Source organism: Glycine soja, chromosome 5 (assembly GCF_004193775.1).
Source record: "Glycine soja cultivar W05 chromosome 5, ASM419377v2, whole genome shotgun sequence".
NCBI classification, from domain to species: Eukaryota; Viridiplantae; Streptophyta; class Magnoliopsida; order Fabales; family Fabaceae; genus Glycine; species Glycine soja.
In genome coordinates this window covers 4,026,160-4,047,514 of record NC_041006.1, presented here as the reverse complement: position 1 = coordinate 4,047,514, position 21,355 = coordinate 4,026,160, and positions in this window count along the sequence as shown.

The following is a 21,355-nucleotide window of genomic DNA, read 5'->3' as shown; positions in this document are numbered from 1 at the left end:
TTAGTCTTTTGTTTGGTTTTGAGGGAAGAAAGAGAAGAAATGAAAGTAGTGAGAAATAAGATGAAAATTAAAATTATTTGGTTGAAGAAAAATAAACTAGAGAAAAAATATTTAAATTAAAAGAATTTGGTAAGTAAAAAAAAAGAATACAAAAAGACATTGATACACTTAAAAAACATACCATTTTTAGCATTTAGTATGAACATGTTTTTTAACCTGGAAAAATCAAACATGTACAGTGCACAATGCCAATTTTTAACTCAGCGATACGGGTTAAATGGGAAAAGCAAGGTACACCACCAATTTTCTTGCACATTTGCTCACTTGAGAAAGGAAATTTTTATTGTGAATCCTCCCAAAAAAATTTAAAAACTTTCCTTCTTTTCCATTCAACCAAACCAAATCACTCAAAATAACACATTTATCCTCTCTTTCTTCTTTTTTTTTCTTTTTCTTTTTAGAAATACTTTTTGGAACGAAAGACAATCGTTTTTTTATTTCAGAAAGGGGCCCAAGCCAAGCTACAGCCCAACTCTACATGGAAATAAAATGCCCACAAAATCAGACTACAAATTAAATTTAGAGTTTCTAATATAGCTTGCTGATTAGTTGCTTCTGAAGTGTGAAATCAGTTTGAGCCTTGAGGCGATCTAATAGCCCTTTGGTTTCCTTCAGCCTTTATTCATAGTAAAAAAAAAAAACTAAAAAAACATTTACATTACAGAACTCAATCTCATGTGAAAAACCCACCTACATTTTTTATTTGTACTCTGCGCGTGTTTCCAGAAAAAAAAAACATTTTTTTAATCAATTATTACTACCACCCTATATTCTTACCAATCCTAATCCGTTGGGTACAAAAGACCAAAAAAAAAAAAATAATACTAAAATTACAAATTTTCCATGTTCTTCCTTTAGTTCTATGACACTAACTTAAAACAATTCATGTGTCTCACATTCAAATAAGATGGGATAAAACATTTGAAATTATATATATATCAACAGAAGGATGCCTCTACTTAACAGAAGGGTCTAGGCATAACTTGAGCAAGGAGACATGAAATGTTGAGTGAATCCGACAGTTTTTAGGAAGATGTTGTAACTCGTAGCCAATTAGACCTACCTTTTCTAGAATTCTATAAGGAAACTACTTTGATAACATTAAATGACATAATTTAGTGACAAAATTATATATATCAAATCAAATTTTCAGTATAATTGTTTTCATTGCTAGTAAATATAAGGCCAGTTATATATCATTCAAAATAGCTAAAATCGCAAACTTTATTCTTCTCTTCCACGCATAATTATGAACGTCCCAGCCCCTTCCATGAAACGATGAAGTGGGAAAAAGACAAAGACAACTTAGGAACACACGCAAGACAGAATCCAAAGGACCCAATTATTAGGCATAATGAACCACACTTCCTTGGTTCAGAGCTTTGATGTTTCCCTGGGGTGATGCAGGACTATGTAATTATAGGCATCCAGAGTGAGAAAATCATCAAGTGAAGGTGACGTGCATTGGCGAGTGAAGATCTTGCAAGCCTCCTTGTACATTCCTTTCATGAACTTGTATGTTCCCACTTCCTTTTCAATCCTATGCATCTCTTCGATCTTCAACCACCCTTCCAAAAAGTTATTTGTTCACCTTCACGCCAAGTCCATCTCCATACTTAAGCCACTGCCAATTCTGCACCCTGCTGATCTCAGCAGTGGCAGCATCTTCCATGAGGTTGGGAGCATTGCCCATGTTGTTGTTGAAAACCTTCATGCAGGTTGGAATGAGACCACTGCCTTCACTTCTCTCAGCCTGTCCTTCCTTACAAGTTCCAGTGCAATTATTAAAAAAAATAGTTATAAAACTATAACAGTTTAATAGTTATGATTATTTTAAATAATTTATATTTATTTTAAAAAAAATAGTTATAGTTATTAAATTATATTTCAAATAACTTATTTTTATTTTTATTCATTTATTATGTAATTGATTTTAGATATAATTTATTGTATAATTACTTTATTCAGGTTATATACTTATATTTTAAAAACAATAACGGGTTATATCAAATTAATTAGTCATATAAAGCTAGTTATAGTTATAAAACTTACTTATAATCTAATTATTTATTAGTTAGGTTATAATTATATAAATACTCAAATCATCAGCATCTCTAATATGTATTAATATATATATATATATATATATATATATAAAGGTTTAATTACTCATTTGATTTTATAGTTTTATAATTTGTATCTTTTAGTTTTTATAGTTTGGAAGTGATTTTTTTAGTTTCTATAATTTATATTTTAATTTTCTTTTAGTCTCTCTAGTTTGAAAGTGATCTTTTTAGTTCTTATAATTTTCATTTTTTTTTTAAGTTCTTATAGTTTGAAAGTGATCTTTTTAATCTATATACTACATATTTTAATCCCCTTTTAATCTTTACCATCAAAATATGAATAATATTATCAATTACAATTAACTACAAAAATATTAGCAAATAATCCGTAACTAATTTATTACAAAATAATTTGTAATAAAAAATAGTTGATAATTTATAACTAATTTGTAGCTAATTATTTTTATATATATTTTTTGTAGCAAGGACTAAAAGGTAATTAAATTATAAATTATAGAGACTAAAAAGATCACTTTCAAACTATATATAGGGATTAAAAGAGTATTAAAATACAAACTATAAAGACTAAAAAGATTATTTTTAAACTATAGGGACTAAAAAAGGATTAAAATGTAAATTATAAAGACTAAAAAGACTACTTTCAAACTATAGGAATTAAAAAATACAAATCATGAAATTATAGGAACCAAATGAGTAATTAAACCTAAAATAAATTTATTGAAACTTATAATAATTATTTTAAAAATAATACCAACCATAATTTGTAATTGGTTGACTCGCATGATCATCTAAAGGGTTTTCATCCCATTACTAATTGTCATTGGTTGGTAATTTTTATAATAATTATATTAAAAGTCATATTAACAACAATTTAATTAATTGATCATGTATAAGTTTTTATATGACACCGCATAGAAACTAAACTCAAATAAAAATTATATGGCTATTTTTTATGTGGCACTCTTGAGTTAGCAACCAACCAACCATCTAAGATGTTATAGTCTGTAATCTAAAATTACTCTCTTGCTTAGAAGTTAAAATTGCTTAAAAATAAATATGCATGCCTATTAGCGATAAAACATAGTAGTTCCATTACATACCATTTCTCCTATAGCATACACACCATACCTATGGCACGTCCTAATAAGGAGGTCAGAGTATCTCTTCATGTCATGCCAACTAGGATTTTATCTGGTAAAAGGTGATTTGGATGAGCCTGGAAGGTCTTTAACATAATTGAAAATATAATCCCAACGCCCACAGTTCAGACCCACCGAATGCTCCTTCAGCTCATACAGAATTTCATCCATTTAAAACACTGTAGGAAGTGTTTCTATCAAATCAGTTGTCCTGATGCTTCCTCCCTCAATGTCTAGTACCTTCTAAGCTTTCTCAAACACACTATTTCATATCTTAGCTTCCCTATTAGTCATAAGATTCTCTTATACTACAATTCCATAATATAGACCAAAAGTCCAAAGTTAAATTTAATTTATTAAGTGTTTTTGGTATTGTTCTACCACCAAATTTAGATTCATTTCCTTTAGTGTTTTTAGTAATGTTTTACTTTTTCGATCAAAATTAGAATTTCACCTTAGTAACATACTTATGCTGATTTTAAATGCAAACTTTTAATAGGATGCTGTCAAGATGAAGCTCAAATTTTAAATAGAAAATAATACCAAAAGTATTTAACTAATGGTATCTTAGTTTTGTATATTACAAACCAAATTCTAACTTCCCATAAAAGCCTAAAACTTGTGAAACTTAATTGTGTGTTTGGATTGAAGGTGATAAAACTGATTTTGAATGAAATTGATTTTGGTAGAAGTAGAAGTTACTCCAACATATTTTAATTTTATCATGATTTTTTTGCATCATAATTAATCCTACCATGATTTTGAAAACAATCCAAACATCCAAAATTTGATTAAAATCAAAGATGACCCACCTCACCATGATCTACTATGATTTTGGAGACTATCCAAACAGAAACTAAAACATGTAGTTTTGTTCTTTGGCTCTTGTGTTATGACTGTATAGCATAGTTCTTACCTTGAATGCTCCATTTTGGGAAGGTAAAAGAAAGGACCAAAGCTAGCACCTTGAGTGCGCCGAAATGCTAAGTGGTTGTGGTAGAAATAGAGGCCAAAATCAACAAGACAACCAGTTGCAGGTTCACCATCAATCAAAATATGTGCCTCAGGTAGGTACCAACCTCTTGGTTGCACAAAAAGCTTTGTTGTTTGATCATTGAGCTTGTAATCCCTGTTTCTTACTTTGTCATGCAAGCTTATGGTCCCAGCCACAGCATCCTTCAACTTCACTTGGCCTCTCATAGGATTTTTCCAGCTTGGTGAGAGTGCATCTTCAAAATCAACCAGAGAAATTGTAAATAAAAATAAAAATCAGAAACAACAACTTTCAGTGTTCTTATTCCGGAATAAACTGAATTCAATCCACTCAAATATAATTAAAAAAGAAAAAACTCAATTACATTTTTAATCTCTTACTCTTACCTTAATTATGAGATTTTGGTCCTTAAATTCTGTGTTAATTGAGTCTTTTACTATTTTTTTTTTTATCATTTATAGTCAAGTCAACATCCTCAGTATTAGATGAAATCATGATGGAAGGACTTGGCTGTAAATAGGAAAAAACTTCAAAAACTCTATTAGCATAATTAAAATAGAAAAATACCAAAACTATATAATTTGTGATAATTGATGAGTAAAAATGCAATTAGGCCAAAAGAGAACGCTACTATGCACCAACTTTTTATACTACTTTTGTGTATGTTTCATCTCTCAACTCAATTATTGATGGATAAGTATGGATAAAATATGTTTATAATTCTTAATAAATATTTAAATTTTTGTATTTTTATATAATTTTTTTATTGAGTCTCCAATGTAATAAAAATAATTTTTTAGTCTTTTTCAAAAAGGAACTAATAACAAATAAAAAAATTTATCAGGATCATAAAATAAGAAAAGTGTGAATGATTAAAAAAATATTTATTTTATCAAGAAGAAAAACAGAAATTTTTTTATTAAAAAACAAACATAAAAGTTAAATATATATTAAACATCAAAATCATATTATAGAGAGTGTACATGTACTAAGTGTTCCTATCAGCACCAGCTGGTGGAACAGGTGCACACACCCATTCCTGTTCTCTTATGTACCTCGTGGCAGGATCAAACCCCGGAAGAGCCCCTTCATTATACCTCCTCTTTGTCTCTCTTCTCTCTTCTGCACTCTAATGCATACTTGATATGGTTCCTGAACTCACGTTGCAGCTCAGCAACGAATTTCAAAGCATCTTTTGTGAGGATTTTTGCAAACTCTGCATTATATCTTCCCCGAATATCCACTCCCTCTGGCACATCATAGTAAGACTCAATCTTTTTCACTGCTGGTGTAGGATAGCCATAGGTTCCGATGTTGCACTTCTTTCTTGCTGCAATGGTCGTAGTGAAAATACAATGTGACATGAGAGCAAGGATTGGGTAGAATTTATATAGAACAAGTAGTACAGTAGATGGTTACAGATTTTTCTTTTTATCTACTTGACATGCTTACTATAAAAAAAGAAAAAGAAAAAAAAGCAGCACGTTACAGCACGTCAAACATTTAGGAAGAAAATAGGGTGTGTTTAATTTAAGAGAAACATAGTGAATATGTATATGTTGTAACTCATAATCAATTATATTTATTAATTTAATTGTGCTTATAATACACTTTAAAAATATCATCTTCCTATATGCACTTTTAATTAGGGATGTGTGCTTAATTTTTCATAACAACATTTAAACAGATAACCAAATTTTAAAAAAATAACATTCAAAATTCAGTTAAAAATTTAATAAAAATATAGGAACTCGTGGACAAATTTAACCTGAAAAAAATAAAATGTGATATAAATATAAAGATATTTTTATCTTTGCATAAAAAAAAACTTCTCCCTTCCTTTTTTTGTGTCTAATTTTGGACCCAACATATAATTGTATTAGCAAACACTTACTAATGTGCTTTCTTTTTATGTTTGTTTTCCTTAGCAAACACGTACTAATACCTTCCCTTTCTTTTGGTATTTGTTTACGCGAAATGAGGGACAAATTAAAATATTTGAATATTTTATTTTCTTCACGATTCGTTCTTTTGCTTTACATCAAAACAAACAAATTATTAATCTTCTCTTTTAGGCCGTGTTTCCGCAATAGAAACCTTTTTTTGGAAATAGAGTTAACACTTGTCGATTTGGTATGGTAAATAAATGAGTTAAGTTTGAAAGTAATGAATCCCACAATAACAACGTCTCTCAATATTAATTGTAGTGTTTGTCATTCTATCTTGTATGTGTTCTTTTTATTTTATTTTAAATATCACACAATTTTTTTAGGGTATTATAATATTTTAATTAGTTTATTCACTTCTCTTCCATCTATTTCTACTCTATTTCTCTTTTCTCTTTTGTCTAATTATTTCTTTTATTTCTATCTATTTTATTTTTCTCTTCAAAATCAAACACAACCTGAAATTTCTTCATCATTTATGAATGATCTTGTTAGGAACACATTTTTTAACACTTTTTTCTAATATTTTTTTTATTGTTTAAAATTTATTGAAAACTACAACATAAAAAATTATTAACTATCTTATGAGACCCACAATATTTTGTTATTTTCAATAAATTTTAACAAATAAAATAATGTTTATGAATATTACAAATAACATCTTTTAATGGAAGTTTGAGTATTATTATGGAAGGTTTCAAAAGTATGAGTTTAATGAATTAATAAATAATTGTTTTATTATTACTTCCATTATTTTATACGTATCCATTTTTTATATAAAAAAAAATTGTTTAAGTATCATGTTGTGTCCTTGTAAATTGATTTGATCCATTAATTAAGTTGCAAATAATTATAACACAAGGTATTTCATCATCTCTTTTGTATCATGGGTGTATTACACATCTAGGCGTAGAGAAAATTCTGAGTACATTTGATAAAAAAAATTTAAAAAAAAAAGACTTGGAGTACAAATTCAACAAATGCACCATTGGCAATTGATTCACTTTCTCAATTGGTTCTCTTGAGAAGTCCGGCGCAACCAGTTTCTAATAAGGGATCCGGTATTGGGCTCACCAAGCCCATATTCAATCAACGAAGCCCATAGCTATTTCATTTCATTTGGGCATTCAGTAATGTGGAAAGTCATTGATATTAGGGAAAAAAAATAATACGGAAATTTCGAAGTGTTTATATAGCCCAAGAAGAGGAACAAAGTCCCTATATTGGAGCATGCAGTGCACAAAGAGAAAAATAGAGTCTTGCTTGTGTTGTTTCACCACAATTTCGGTGGCATCAAAAGACATACTTAGTTTTGCTTGTGTGCTTTCAATAGTTTGTTTAGTTAGATGTTAATTATGTTATAATTAGGCTGACAGATTTGTTCCAATCCAATTCATTTTATAGTTCAACTTAAAAAAGTATTATATACTTTGACTAGTCTTTTTACTAAAACCTAACTCCGTTGTTTTATTGATTTTGTTTATTTTGTTTTTGTTTTTGACAGCATTGATTTTGGTTTCTATTCAGTGTAATGAACAATTTTATAATGATTTTTGCCATGACACCAGTAAAATAGTGAGATTAAAATCTTGTCACGTCGTATTTTCCTATATTATTTTCCCTAGCAACTAAATTTTACAAAAAATAAAAAATAAAAAGAACCTCATTTAAAAGAAAAATTGTCTCTAATATTCAGCACAGATATAAATCATTTGATTTATTTACTTATTATTTTCAGTGACTTTCCGAGTAAAAATATTTCAACGAAAAAGTATTTGTTTCTCGTGATAATTGTTCTCTTAATTATTTCTTAATTAAAAAAGACTATTTGCTTCCTCACAGCAAATCTTCACAACAATTAAATATAAAAAAATGAAACGAGATTAAATAAATTAAACTTTTATCATAAATTGATGGGGTTAAATATATTTAAGTTCTTAAATAAATCATTGAATTTTTTTATGGGTCCTTAATAAAAAAAATATTGTTGTGAGTTTTCAATATATTAAAATTTTTATTTTGTGTTTTTATCATTAAGATGTATCGTCTTATAAATTGATCTTTATAATATTATTAGTAGTTGCATGGTGTCACATCATCACTTAGCTCATAATAAAAATTTACAACAAAAATTTTAATATTTGAAGAACTCAAAACAACAAAAAATTTATCAGGAGATTCAAGATAAAATTTTATTATTTCTCAGAAATCTTAAACATAATTAAGCCAGAATTAATATCAGTTTTTACACCTTAACTTATGAAAAAAAATCAAATAAAAAGCTTCTAAAAAGATAATACTGTGATTTTAATTTATAAAATAATTTTGATTTGCCACTAGGTACTTGTTTAGAATACAAACGAAGCCACTCACTCACGCGCACTGCAATGCGCAATCATAGCCAACAATCCCCGGGTTCAAAACCTATCATGTCCCTTGCCTTCCAAAAAGCAAAAGAACGAATGAGACTCGTCACAACATTTTTGTTCATTTCTCTAGTAGTGCGCTAAATAGTTCAAACGCCAATTTAGAAATTACAAGGGACAGAGAAAGAAACACGATGATGAAAAAATGATGGCATTAATATATAGTTTTGACCAAAAATAATATACATAAGTTGTCATTTTTTATTATCTTAACAGCATTTAAGTAGTGAAACTTACTGGGAGTGTGATAGAAAAAAGTAACAGTAGAATTTAACCCAAGATAATGTGGTATTGTTGAGTTGTGACGTGGCCTTTAAGTAAATCCTTTTTTTTTTTTAAATGTAAATCTCGTCAAGGATTACTGTTATACATAAAATTTATTAGTTTATGGCCACCTCTTAAAATTAAATAGTTTACGATCATCCTTTTCTCACCCTTCACTTAGAAGGCTTGACCTTCTATCTTATTTATGCTTTCTGCTTTTCCCCACCCATTACAAATACAAAAAAAGAAAATGCAAGGCTCACTCTTACCAAAAAAAAAAGTTTTGCATTCTTAATCATGAGAACATTGAGTAAATCAATTAGAACATTCTGTCTCCTATTTTTATTAATAGAAAAGTTAGTTAATGATAAATTAATTTGTTAGGTTTATAGCTTTATATTTATTTATTTTTACACGAGCTTTGTATTTATTAATAATTTGTTTTCTTGCTAATGTTTTATTAATAACATGCTTATGTGTAGTTAATTTATTCAAGTAATTTTTTTTCTTGTGTGACTCATTTATCTTTTTTTAAAATTCCAAAACAATATACTTTGACTATATATATAATGAAATTTTCTTTTCATTAAACTTAATTGAAGTTTAATTATTATTGTTGTTATTTTCTATAATTTTATATTTTTATTGGTTATCGGGTGTTTTTGTATTAATAATACTTGTTTGTTAGTATATCCCTTATACCGAATACAATTATAAATGAGTACATTTGTAAATGCTCTGTGAGAAACTTTTCCTACTTTTGACTGAAACATTATTTTTACTCTAAATTTTTCTCTACCAACAAAAAAAATTTCTTACATATAGTATTTGTCATACATGGGAAATTTAAATATGCTTTGTAAAATAATTTTTTTTGGGCTCCCCTCATAATCCTGCCTTCACCTCTGATCATAATATTACAAATAATATTAGTCTCTGTCCTAATAGACGGAAGATGACAAGGAAAAAAAAAGCATCTGCTGATACGAGAATATAAGTCTCAATTTTTATGTTTTCGTTGCACTTCCATGATGCATTTCTTTCTTAGTTTTTCATTTGGCTAATTATAATGCGATCTCTCTCTTTTTTTGACCCGCTGCAATACAAGTATAAATAAACGTGTAACTTTAAAATAGTTTCCAATGAACATTTTCCTAAGTCAACATATCAAATTGGGCAAATCAAGAGGTTACTTAATTATTTTAAGAAAGTATCTACACATTTCCTTTTATTGCATGACACTCGTCACGAGGGCTTCTAGAATCCAGATTTCCTGTTTATGAGTAGAATACAAACGGCTTTTTTAATCATGGTACAATTTTTATTCAAAATAACTAGAAAGGATACATTTTGAATTAATTATGGAAATGGATAGGTTGCCAACCTAAATATGAAGAAATCGTGCTTCATGATTTTGCTTTGCAGGTTTTTTTTTTTTTCCTTAGAAGAAATCCTGAATTGGTGCACGATTTCAATATTTTGATTTTTTTGAATATTATTTATCTAAAATCATGCTTTAGTTGGCAATTTCTTTCTTTCTTTTTAATATTTAAAACAAAATCGTGAATGCATTCACAATTCTCTTAGCAATGAAATATGTAAAATACCTTATAATATATTATCTTTTTTTCATAATTAATTAGCATGTATACACTATTATTAACATATTATTTTTCTTATATTTTTGTAAATTAAAAAATTTCTTAATCATTTATAATTTATGCTAAAAGAAAAATCCATAATAAATTTACCAAAATAAAAAAAACTGAAATCGTGAATGCATTCACGATTATGTTTTAAATATTAAAACATACCAACTGAAACACAATTTTAGATAAATAATATAGAAAAATAAAAAATAATGAAATCGTGCACCAATTCACGATTTCTTCTAAGAAAAAAAAAACCCTGCAAAACAAAATCATGCTTCTAGGCACATTTTTTCATATTTAAAATTGTCTTTGGTTGATAATTTACCCATTTCCATAATTAATTTAAAATATATTCATTCTGATAATTTTTGAATTAAAGTTACACCAGATGGTTAAAAAAGCCAAATACAAACACGGCCCATCCCTGTCTTCATATAATATACATCTCTCTCTCTCTCTCTATATATATATAGAGAAAGGAAAATTCTTCAATACTTGTCACATACGGACATACCTACGTGTGGCAAAAATAGCAAATTATTGTAATTAAGAATAAGGTAAAATATTTGCGCACTGAGAATAGGATACCTCATGCAATTTTATATATCCTGATCTCGAAACTGTGTTGCGGAGATTCTACTTGCTTTCAAGTGTCCAAATCTGGTTGGCTTCTGATACTCTAATTATGGAGGGAGACTCTAATCAGCATGTTGTCTGCATCATTTTTCTTGTTTGGTTTCCCTTGCATAATTAAGGGAAATAATCCATGTCTTTTTCTTGAAGATAGCATGCAACTAATTGCGTTATATATATAGAAAGATCTTCTATAATTTATTTAATTAATTGTTAGGCTGATTAATTAATGAGGCCTTCAACTCTTGAAAAAGACTCTCATTCATGGATGACTTTAGCATGAAGCTATATATAGAGCTAAGAGAACTAAAAAGAAGGAGAATCTATTTTATTTTCTATTTAATAACTTTTTTTCAGAGCTAAGAGAATCTATTTCCTTCTATTTAATAACTTTTTTTTTATAAATTTACAAAAATAATAAATTAGACATGATTAAAATTTATTTTAAATAAATTATTTAGATTTTAATGAGTAGTTTAAATCTTAATATAAAGTGTTATTTTTAGTCATTAACAATTTCTTTAAAATGTAAAATTTTAATTTAGTGATGGAGATAAAAAAAAGAAAATAGTTTGAGATTGTTGAGAAATATTTGTTGTCTTGTTGCATGTGTAATTAATGTGTGAAGTGTACCTCCAAATGAGAAAAGACAGAGAATGTTGAGAATATCTTCTTCTTGCCTTCCTCTCGCCGTCCATATTCATGACAAAAATGATAATAATTTCCTTTATTATTGAAATAATTATTTTTGTAGTCTCTGAAACTTGAAATGAATATGATTTTTGTCTTTAATTTTAAAAAAATCATTTTAGTTTCTCAAATTTAAATAAAACTTGAGTGACTAGAAATATATTTTTTCAAATTTATAGGACTAATTATTTTTTGTTTTAAAATTTAAGAAACTAAAAATATATTCATTCTAAATTTTAAGAAATGTAAACATAATTAAGCCATACTATTAATTTCATAATGTTACAATTAGAATTGAGGAGATGTATCGATACTGTTGGGATTTTTTACTTTCTAGGAATCATATTTCTGCACAAAAAAGTATTAAAAAAATAAAATAAATCATTGTTCGAATTTTATCTTTATTCAATTTGAATATCAAAATAATAAATATAAGTATAATTTAATGGGTAAAATCCACTTACTTTTTTTAATCTTTTCCTTTTTAATAATTTTATTTTTTTTAATTTAAATTTCTTTCTTGACTATATTCTAATGAAATTCTATTATTACTTTATTTTTTATCATACATAAAAAAATTCAATATCAATAATATTTCTATTCTTCCTTAAAATAGAAATACTACTTGCTTCTGGTTAAGTTATTCCCCACAAATTACCTCCTCCACACATATCACACCACATAACAATTTTTTTAAAGTAGAATTGACAGAGTGAGGTGATTAGTGTCAGGGGAACATTTTTTTTTTGGCATGATCAGGGAAATATATTAATCACTTTATTATCATATTGCAGCTTTTCGAATGTTGAATACATCTTTATTGGTTTTTATTCATTATAATATGAAGGCTTAGGATGCGATCATATGCATTAAACAAAGGCTTCAATTGGAATTATATTAAAATTATCATATTATTATGCATTTATGAAAAATAATTATTGATGTTTTTAGTTATTATACTATATTAAAAAATTAATTAGCTAATCAAACATCAAACATATATAATAAAAAACACGGTTCTAATTAGTTTAATAAGTATTAAATATAAATATGAAATAAAACACATATTCATGTTTCGTTTTATAATTACCAAACACAGTCTTCAAAATAATAGTTTTTTTGGGTATAATTTTATCTTATTTAATTCTATTTTATTATAACCATTTCCCAAACGTTGCCATATATATGTATCTTGTCAAAACGTTCATTTTCAAGGCGCCGGAATTACACTGATCGCTAAACAAATCCATGACATATTGGTAGATTACATAAAACACAGTGCAAAATTAATTGATTTGATGGATATCTACCACCTTATTCTACTCCAACATGTCATGATAAGTTCGTTCTTTGATTTGAATCCAAAAGGACATCACATCATTGTTAGTCAGACAAGCAGCAAAACAAAATTAAGTCACGGAGTCAAAGAGGTAAAAGAATAGTCAGAACATATCTTAATTTTTTTTTTAATAAATTCTGCAATGTTATATAAAATTTAAATTAGTTTCATTTTTAACTCTAGTGATAATTTTTTTTTTAAATCTTGGTATTTTTTTGTCCTACAATGGATTTTACCATTTAAAATTTTCTTTATATTTTAGTTTAAAATAAATATAAGTAATTAATTATCTAAATTTTAATTATAAAAACTAATCTTAAGAAATAGAATATATATTAATAATTAAAATATTTATTAAGATGCATTTTTGTCTCTGATTAAACCTTAATTCAGTGTTTGGCATTGATAAATGAAGTAAACCTGTGGAACATGATTAGAACCTTAAGAGAAAAAAGGAAGAGATGCTCAGCAGAGATATCGGCCAATAACAAAATTAATCCTCAATATTTTGATTGTATACAGTCCGATCTTCCAAAATAATATTAAAATTCTGAGAAGTTCAGCATCAAATTTCACTAAATGTAAAGAGAATAATATGATTATCTGAATATCATTATAGTTTTTTTGGGGAGTATCCTTATAGTTATGTATGTGACAGTAGGTATTTTTATTGGGCAATGATAATTATGTAGTACTATAAGATATTATTAGTAGAATAGTGTTTCAATGAAATAATTATAAATGAGGATATTATTGAGAAAAGATAATTAATGTTTTCTTAATTTTCTAAACTGATTAAAATAATCTCCTCTACCCCTCTTCTTTCCAACAAGGATCTCCTAGATCTTCAACAAGGAATGGTAGATATTGCCTCTAGGGTCACCCATCTAACAAAAATTGCACAAATCGACAATCTCTGTGTTCAATCTCGGATCCCTTTGCATGCTGTTAGACCTTGTGTATTTTTGTTGTTTTTTTTGGATCAGTTGTTGTTGTTTACGATCTGTTGTGTGTTCGAGTGGTTTCTACTTCCTTATCCTCTTCATTTGTGTTGCCTCCACGGTCAAGGCTGTTAGGGAAAGAAAGTAAAAAATGATTATTTTTTTTAAAATAGTATAGATCTTTAAGATTCTTAAAAAAATCAATTTTCAATTTGAGATATGTATTTGGTGAAGGATCTTGATGGTATTAGATCTTGAGCCCAATATCTCTCCAAGATCCTACACTTAAATGCCTTTTATTAGCTCTCACTTATCAACAATTCGTGTCAAACTATAAAGAATAGGTAATATCAATCAACAAGGAAAAATTTCAATGATATACACTATCTAACATTTAGAAAGACAGTTAAAGAAGTATTATTGCAAAATAAATTGATGATACTATAAGATGTTGACTTCAAGTCAGGGTCCTTGGCCCAAATTCATAAAGATACACACCCCACCAAGGCACCAACCTCAGGCTAACGAAGCAAATGAGGCTGTTAGCATTGAGTTGCAATCAACCTAACAAGATTTTGAACGATATCCTACTCTTTAACCTTAAACCTAAAAGAAAAATGAGGCTATTGACATAAAAGACCTTAAAAATATATACACTTTTTCAGCGAGCCTAAAAGGTGATTGGGGGGGCTAAGGACCAACATGAAACATCAATTGGAAAATTTTGAGGGTAAAAAAAAATGTTAGACCGAAGGTGAATTTATTCATGCTCAAATTAATGTGCTTATAAAGTTACATGGCTTTCTTCTTAGTTTATATAAATAGCAATAGAGAACATTTATTATACGTGGATGAGAAGAGAGAATGGCCTAACTGTAGTACATATTCAAAGTGAATTGACAAAAAGATCTTGTCTCCTTGAAAATATGGAAGGTGCCATAGTCGCTTTAATATGATGCGCCAAATTCACCATTTTTTTTTTTATGCGCCAGTAAGTGGGGCCCTTATCATTTTAAGTATAAATTACAAAAGTAATTGTTTAAGAAAATAAAAGCAGTAAAAAAATACTTACAATATTAGACATTTAAATTACGTAATATTCCAAAAATGATTAAAAGAACTAAATCTCATTGCTCAATACACTTAAATACTAAATAAGTAATAACACCTCTTTATTTTTATATTAAATGTTTTTGAAAAAATTAATACTCCTTTTAGACTCATATATATATAAAAAGTAATTTTATATGTTAGATTTAAATATAAATAAATTTAACTAATTTTAGTATATTTAATGTTATAATTCTTAAGACACCTTTTGTTTAATTTTAATTCTATTTTTAATTATTTTTTTTATTCATGATAACAAATTTTAATCAAGAAAATTTTAGAAATAATTCTATTTTTTATTTGAGATAAAAAAAAATGATGTCAATTAACTTTCCTAATCAATATAAAATGAATTATTTTTTACTATATATGAGTCCAGAGAAAATACATCACAAATTGTTATAGCCATAGCAATATATATCTAGATCCAATCACATCCCTAACCTGATTATTGTAATGCTTAAACATTAATTATTGGCATACAATAACTATAAATAATATTGTAAAGTTAAATTTATAATTAGAAAATGTTTAAATTTGTTTCATCGAATTATTTTTATACAACCAACATAATGGGATATATATATATAATTTTCATCTCACCTAATTTCATTCACTATTTTTTTTATTCACTTTATTTATTTATTTATTTATTTCTTTGGATCAAACACATTATTGACAAAACGAGGTTGAATTTATATTTTTCAAACTCATGTTTTCCAATCCAGTTCTACCTTTGATGGTGGAAAATAAATAGAGTCTAACTTTCCCAAATAGTCCATTGAAACTTATTTATTCCTTTTCCATATGAAAACATGTATAGTCGTAGAGTATTGATACATCAACATTCTTATATCACATGTAAACACTTATTTGAAATTAATTTTTTCTCTTTATATCTCCCATCTTATTAAATTATATAACTTATTATACATACACCTTTCTCCCCACCCCCCACCCCCCACCCCCCTCAAAATGTCAAATAGATTGAAGTGTCTATGGATCTTTGTCTTTATCCCTAATAGTGTTAGAGCGTGTTTGAATTGCCTATAACACCTCCCATTTGCGTTCAATTTATATTTTCAGGAAGTATCGTCTTTTGTGCTTATATTTCTAATTTCGTGCCTACAACACAAAAGATCTAACATGCACTTCCTGTTTTTTAGGTGCACCTATCTAATCGGCCACGTAATAGGTCTTTGGATCCGGTTCACTTTGAAAATAGCCTTTATTCATGTGGAAGGTACAATTAACAATCACACCACAAAAAATAAAGATGATTTCAGATCCCCTGAACATTATTCCATGAACCGAGCTAAACGGAACAACATGTGGTTTGTGGAGCTAGGTGCAATCAAATTTGGAAAATATTTGCATGACACTCAATATGTTATAAAAAACTTTTAAAAAAATATATGATAGAACTTATAATATAATAAATATTTATCTATGAAATTTTTAAAATAAAAATAACTTATGCATATATTTTTTTCGTTTCATTATAACTTTTGTATAAAAGAAAAAGATATTTTAAAATAATTATTAATTCAGTTTTTTAATATAATATTAATTATAATTCTTGTAATATTAAAGATTAATAATAAAATCTATAAATAAATTAATAATAATATAAAAATTATTTTTTTTATATAAATAATTTAAAAAGATAATTATAATGGAACGGATAAATTAACTATATTATTCATCAAATTTACACTCTGAATAATGGTACCTTATGGCCTGAGCTTGAGATCTTCCACTCCGACCAAATCGTACCTTATGTTAGACTGACAAGCCTGCTTCAGCAGCAATGCACACCACATCATTTACTTGTACTACAAAAGTGCGAGCCAGTCAGAAGCTAACACAAAACCAATGGCTCTGATTGCTCCATTTGTAGTTGTTGCATGCAAATGGGCTAAGGACTATATCCTAGGACCAGAGGTAATAGGGCACGATTGTCTAGGGTTTTTCTTTTGCTTGGACCAATGATGAATGAGGGTACGTTGTTACGTGCCGTGATTCCAGATGTTGAAGGATTGCGTCCAAAGAGCGGCAATGGTTATCAATAGCGCTTTGAGTTGGAGTGCTCCCATTGCCTCAATGTGTTGCAGAATCATCATTTTTTTTCGTTTTCTTTTCTGTTGTATAATACAATTGTTTTAAATATGTTTCAACACTGTGGAAGTATGTCGATATTTTAAATTTTTATATCTAATAAATAACTTGATTTTCCTCATGAGGACGAGGCTATGGCTTTATTTGCGTCAGGATGCAAAATGGTGATTGATGGCCTCATTCAGCCGTCAACAAATGTTATAGAGTTAATTGGTTCTATTGTTGATAATTGCAGACAGAAGCATCTTTCTGTTCAAAATTGTTCGGTCAATTTTATTCGGAGACAAGCAAATAAGGTAGTTTATTCATTGTCAAACACGTCTAGATTGTATATATACTAGTCCTCATATTTTTTTTAAAAAAAATTATAACTTGATTTTAGTCTCTTATTAGTGTTATCTCGTGTCTTAAATGGATATTAAATTTATTTTTCATAATTTATAATTATTTTATAATATTATAATTTTGTTATATATTATTAATTACTTTGTATATTTTTTTAATGAATGTGTGTGTTAGTATATCAAACTAGGTGTTATATTAAATTATCTTTGGAAGTGAGATTATCCATTTTAAATTTATTGTTCATTTTCAATTTTGGTATAACAAAAATAATATTGTTAAATTATTTTTATAATATTTTTTGTAATGTTTTGACTTTCAGAATCTATTATATTAGAAGAAGAAAATATAAAAGCATAAAATAAACTATAAAAAAATAAATTAATGATAAAAAATACAAAATAGTACATTAGAGGAAGAAGATAAAAAAAGGATCAAACTATAAAAAAATTGTTTATACCAAGGATATTTTCTAACAAACAAGTGTTTTGTTAACTATTAATTTCTGCAAAACATAAAGTTTCCTAAATAGGTATTGTTTCTTCTAAGAAAATCTTCTTGGTATGCATAGCTAGAAATTAAACCGTGAGAATAAAAAAAATGGAAGATTTAAAAAGCATCATAACTAATTTAAAAATATAGTTCCCTAGAAAAAATTAATCGATGGAAAAGTCTTTTTTTTTGTTCTGATGCAAGAAGAGAAACATGCAAACAACCTGAAACAAAACAAAGAATATACGTAAAAAAAAAAGGAAACTATTAGATTAAATATGTAAAAAAAAATCAAATAAAAATTAAAAATATAAAAACTCACTTTAAATAATTTGTGTTTTTTTTTTTGCATTTATCCCTCCATTGAAACTGGATAAAAAAAAGAATAAAAATGTTAGCATTGACTATTCCAAAAGGGAAAAATGTAAATGATAAAAAAAACAACAAAGATACTTAGAAAAAAGAAAATTCATATAATATTACCTTAGAAAAAAATGCAAATCAAATGAAAAGTAATGAAAGATAACTTGTTTGAAAAATAAAAGAAAGAAATATTACTATTCAAGAAGATGTAAAAATATAAATTAAAAAAGAAAAACTTAATATATAAACTAAACTTTAAAAGTAGAGAAATAATAATAAAAAGTCAATGCATTTTCTCCATCGAAATTGAATAAAAATAAATAAAAAGTGTTAGTAATTAGCTAATTAAAATGAAAATAGTAATAGATTGAAAGTGAATAAAATGTAAAATAACATTAAGAAATAAAATTTCAATACTAAATATTAAAAAAATTGTGTAAAAAAACATTCAAATAAAATTGAAAAAGATAAAAAAAAAACCTTACTGTAGAGAAAGAATAAAAAGGTCAATACATTTGTGTTTCTTGTTTATATTAATCAATCTCTCCATTGAATACGACTGAAATTAAAAGAATAAAAAGTGTCAACAATTTTCAAAAGAGAAATATAACAATGTATGTTTAAGTATTTATAATTGAAACTTAAATCATGCAAGATTTTTTTAAGTTCTAAAGAAGATGGATCATAGGAGCATGAAATGCCAGCATATCGTAGAGTTAGCAAGGATGACAAAGAAGAGAATCAGAAAGCATCAAAAAGAGAGAAAGGGTATTGTGTGATTTTCTTTAAAATATGAATTTATAGAAGCGGAAAAAGAGTACAAGAGAAACCATAACACCAAAGTTTATGTAATAATATGTAATAATTAAATTATTATTAATGATCAATCCATTATGATTTAAATTTTCGTATTTGTGCACGTGTTACAAAATAATTGATGAAAATAATGATTTTTTTATTTATTATGATAGAAAAAAATTATTTTAAGATTTAAAATATACCAATTTACTAATATATGAATTAATCAATTATAATAGTTATTAATTAATAATTGAATTAATTGATCAATTATATATTTTTACTAATCAATTATATGTATGATATTTTAGGTGCGCAGGGTAGTATAATAAATATTTTTATTTATTAATAAAAATGAATTATAATCTACAATTAGAGTACGTAGGACAACCTAATTTGTTTGCTAATAATTAAGTTTTACTAAATTAATAATAATAATAAATTAGTTTATATATTTAAAAATATAATAATAATAATAATAATAATAATAATAATAATAATAATAGAGGTAATCAATCAATTATATATATTTATATATTTATGTTAAGATAGTTATTTACATAAATAAAATAATAATTAAATAATATCCTAATAGAATAGAGTCAATATATAATAAAATAGAATTTGGTATATATATATATATATATATATATATATATATATATATATATGAGATTTTAGGTATGTAGGGCAGTGTAATAAATATTTTTATTTTTTAATAAAAAATAATTATAGTCTACAATTAGAGTGCGTAGTGCAGCCTAATTTGTTTGTTAATATTTAAGTTACACTAAATTAATAATAATAATTTAGTTTATGTCTTTAAAAATGGAAGTAATAATAAATTAGAAGTAATCAATCAATTCTATAATATTTTAGATAAAGATAAATTTATCATTATTGAATTAATCAATCAATTATTAGGTATTTTTGATATGATAATTGTTTAAAAATTTAGAATAATAATTAAATAATTTCCTAATAGAATATAATGAATATATAATAAAATAGAATCCGTTTACATAATAGAATAATATTTATTATTTGAATGAATAATTGAATTAAATAATATTATTTCATTGTAATTTTAGAAAGAATAAATTTGAAATTTTCATGTGTTATCACCTCATAGAATTAAACATATTATATATATATATATATATATATATATATATATATATATATATATTATAAATTAATGTAATATTATGATTTTAGTTCCTTATTCTATATATTTATAGTTTTTATTAAGTGACTGAGTGTGTGTTTGTACTTTTTTGTACCAAACGTATGAGAATAAATCGGTGAGCTTGCAGGTAGTCAAATTTATTTCTTCAATTTCCAACTTCAAATTAATTAATTTTAAAAATAAATTTCATTTTATCTTAAATTTAACTATTTTTTTAAATTAGTGAAAAATAAGGTTTATTAATTTTTTCTCTTGATCCTTAACTATTTATATTTTCTGCTAATTAATTTTAAAGAATTACACATATGTCTCTAATAATTTATAACTTTTCAATGATGGCTTTTAAATTATATACCCAAATAAAAAAAAAGAGTTTGATAGCTATATATTAAAACTGTAAAATAATTTTGCACTGTCATTCAACTATAATTTATTATTGGTATGATTTTTAAATTAATTATTATAAAAATTAACAAATTCATTCTCCATAATGGATTAAAATTATTTTATATTGTTGGTTCATTGTCTTGTTTCCTTATAAGATACTTATGCAATACTAAAGATGCTTGTTAGATTTAGAAAAAATATTCAAATTAATTTTATTATTATTTTATTTCTATTATTAAGTTAATTTAATTTTAAATTTAATTCAATCCATTAATTAATTTCAATTAATTTAATGAATTTTTTTTAACTTTAATTTTTGAAGTACTTAATAAATTTCTAAAATCTATAATAATTATGATAAAATTAATTAAAAGTATTAAATATG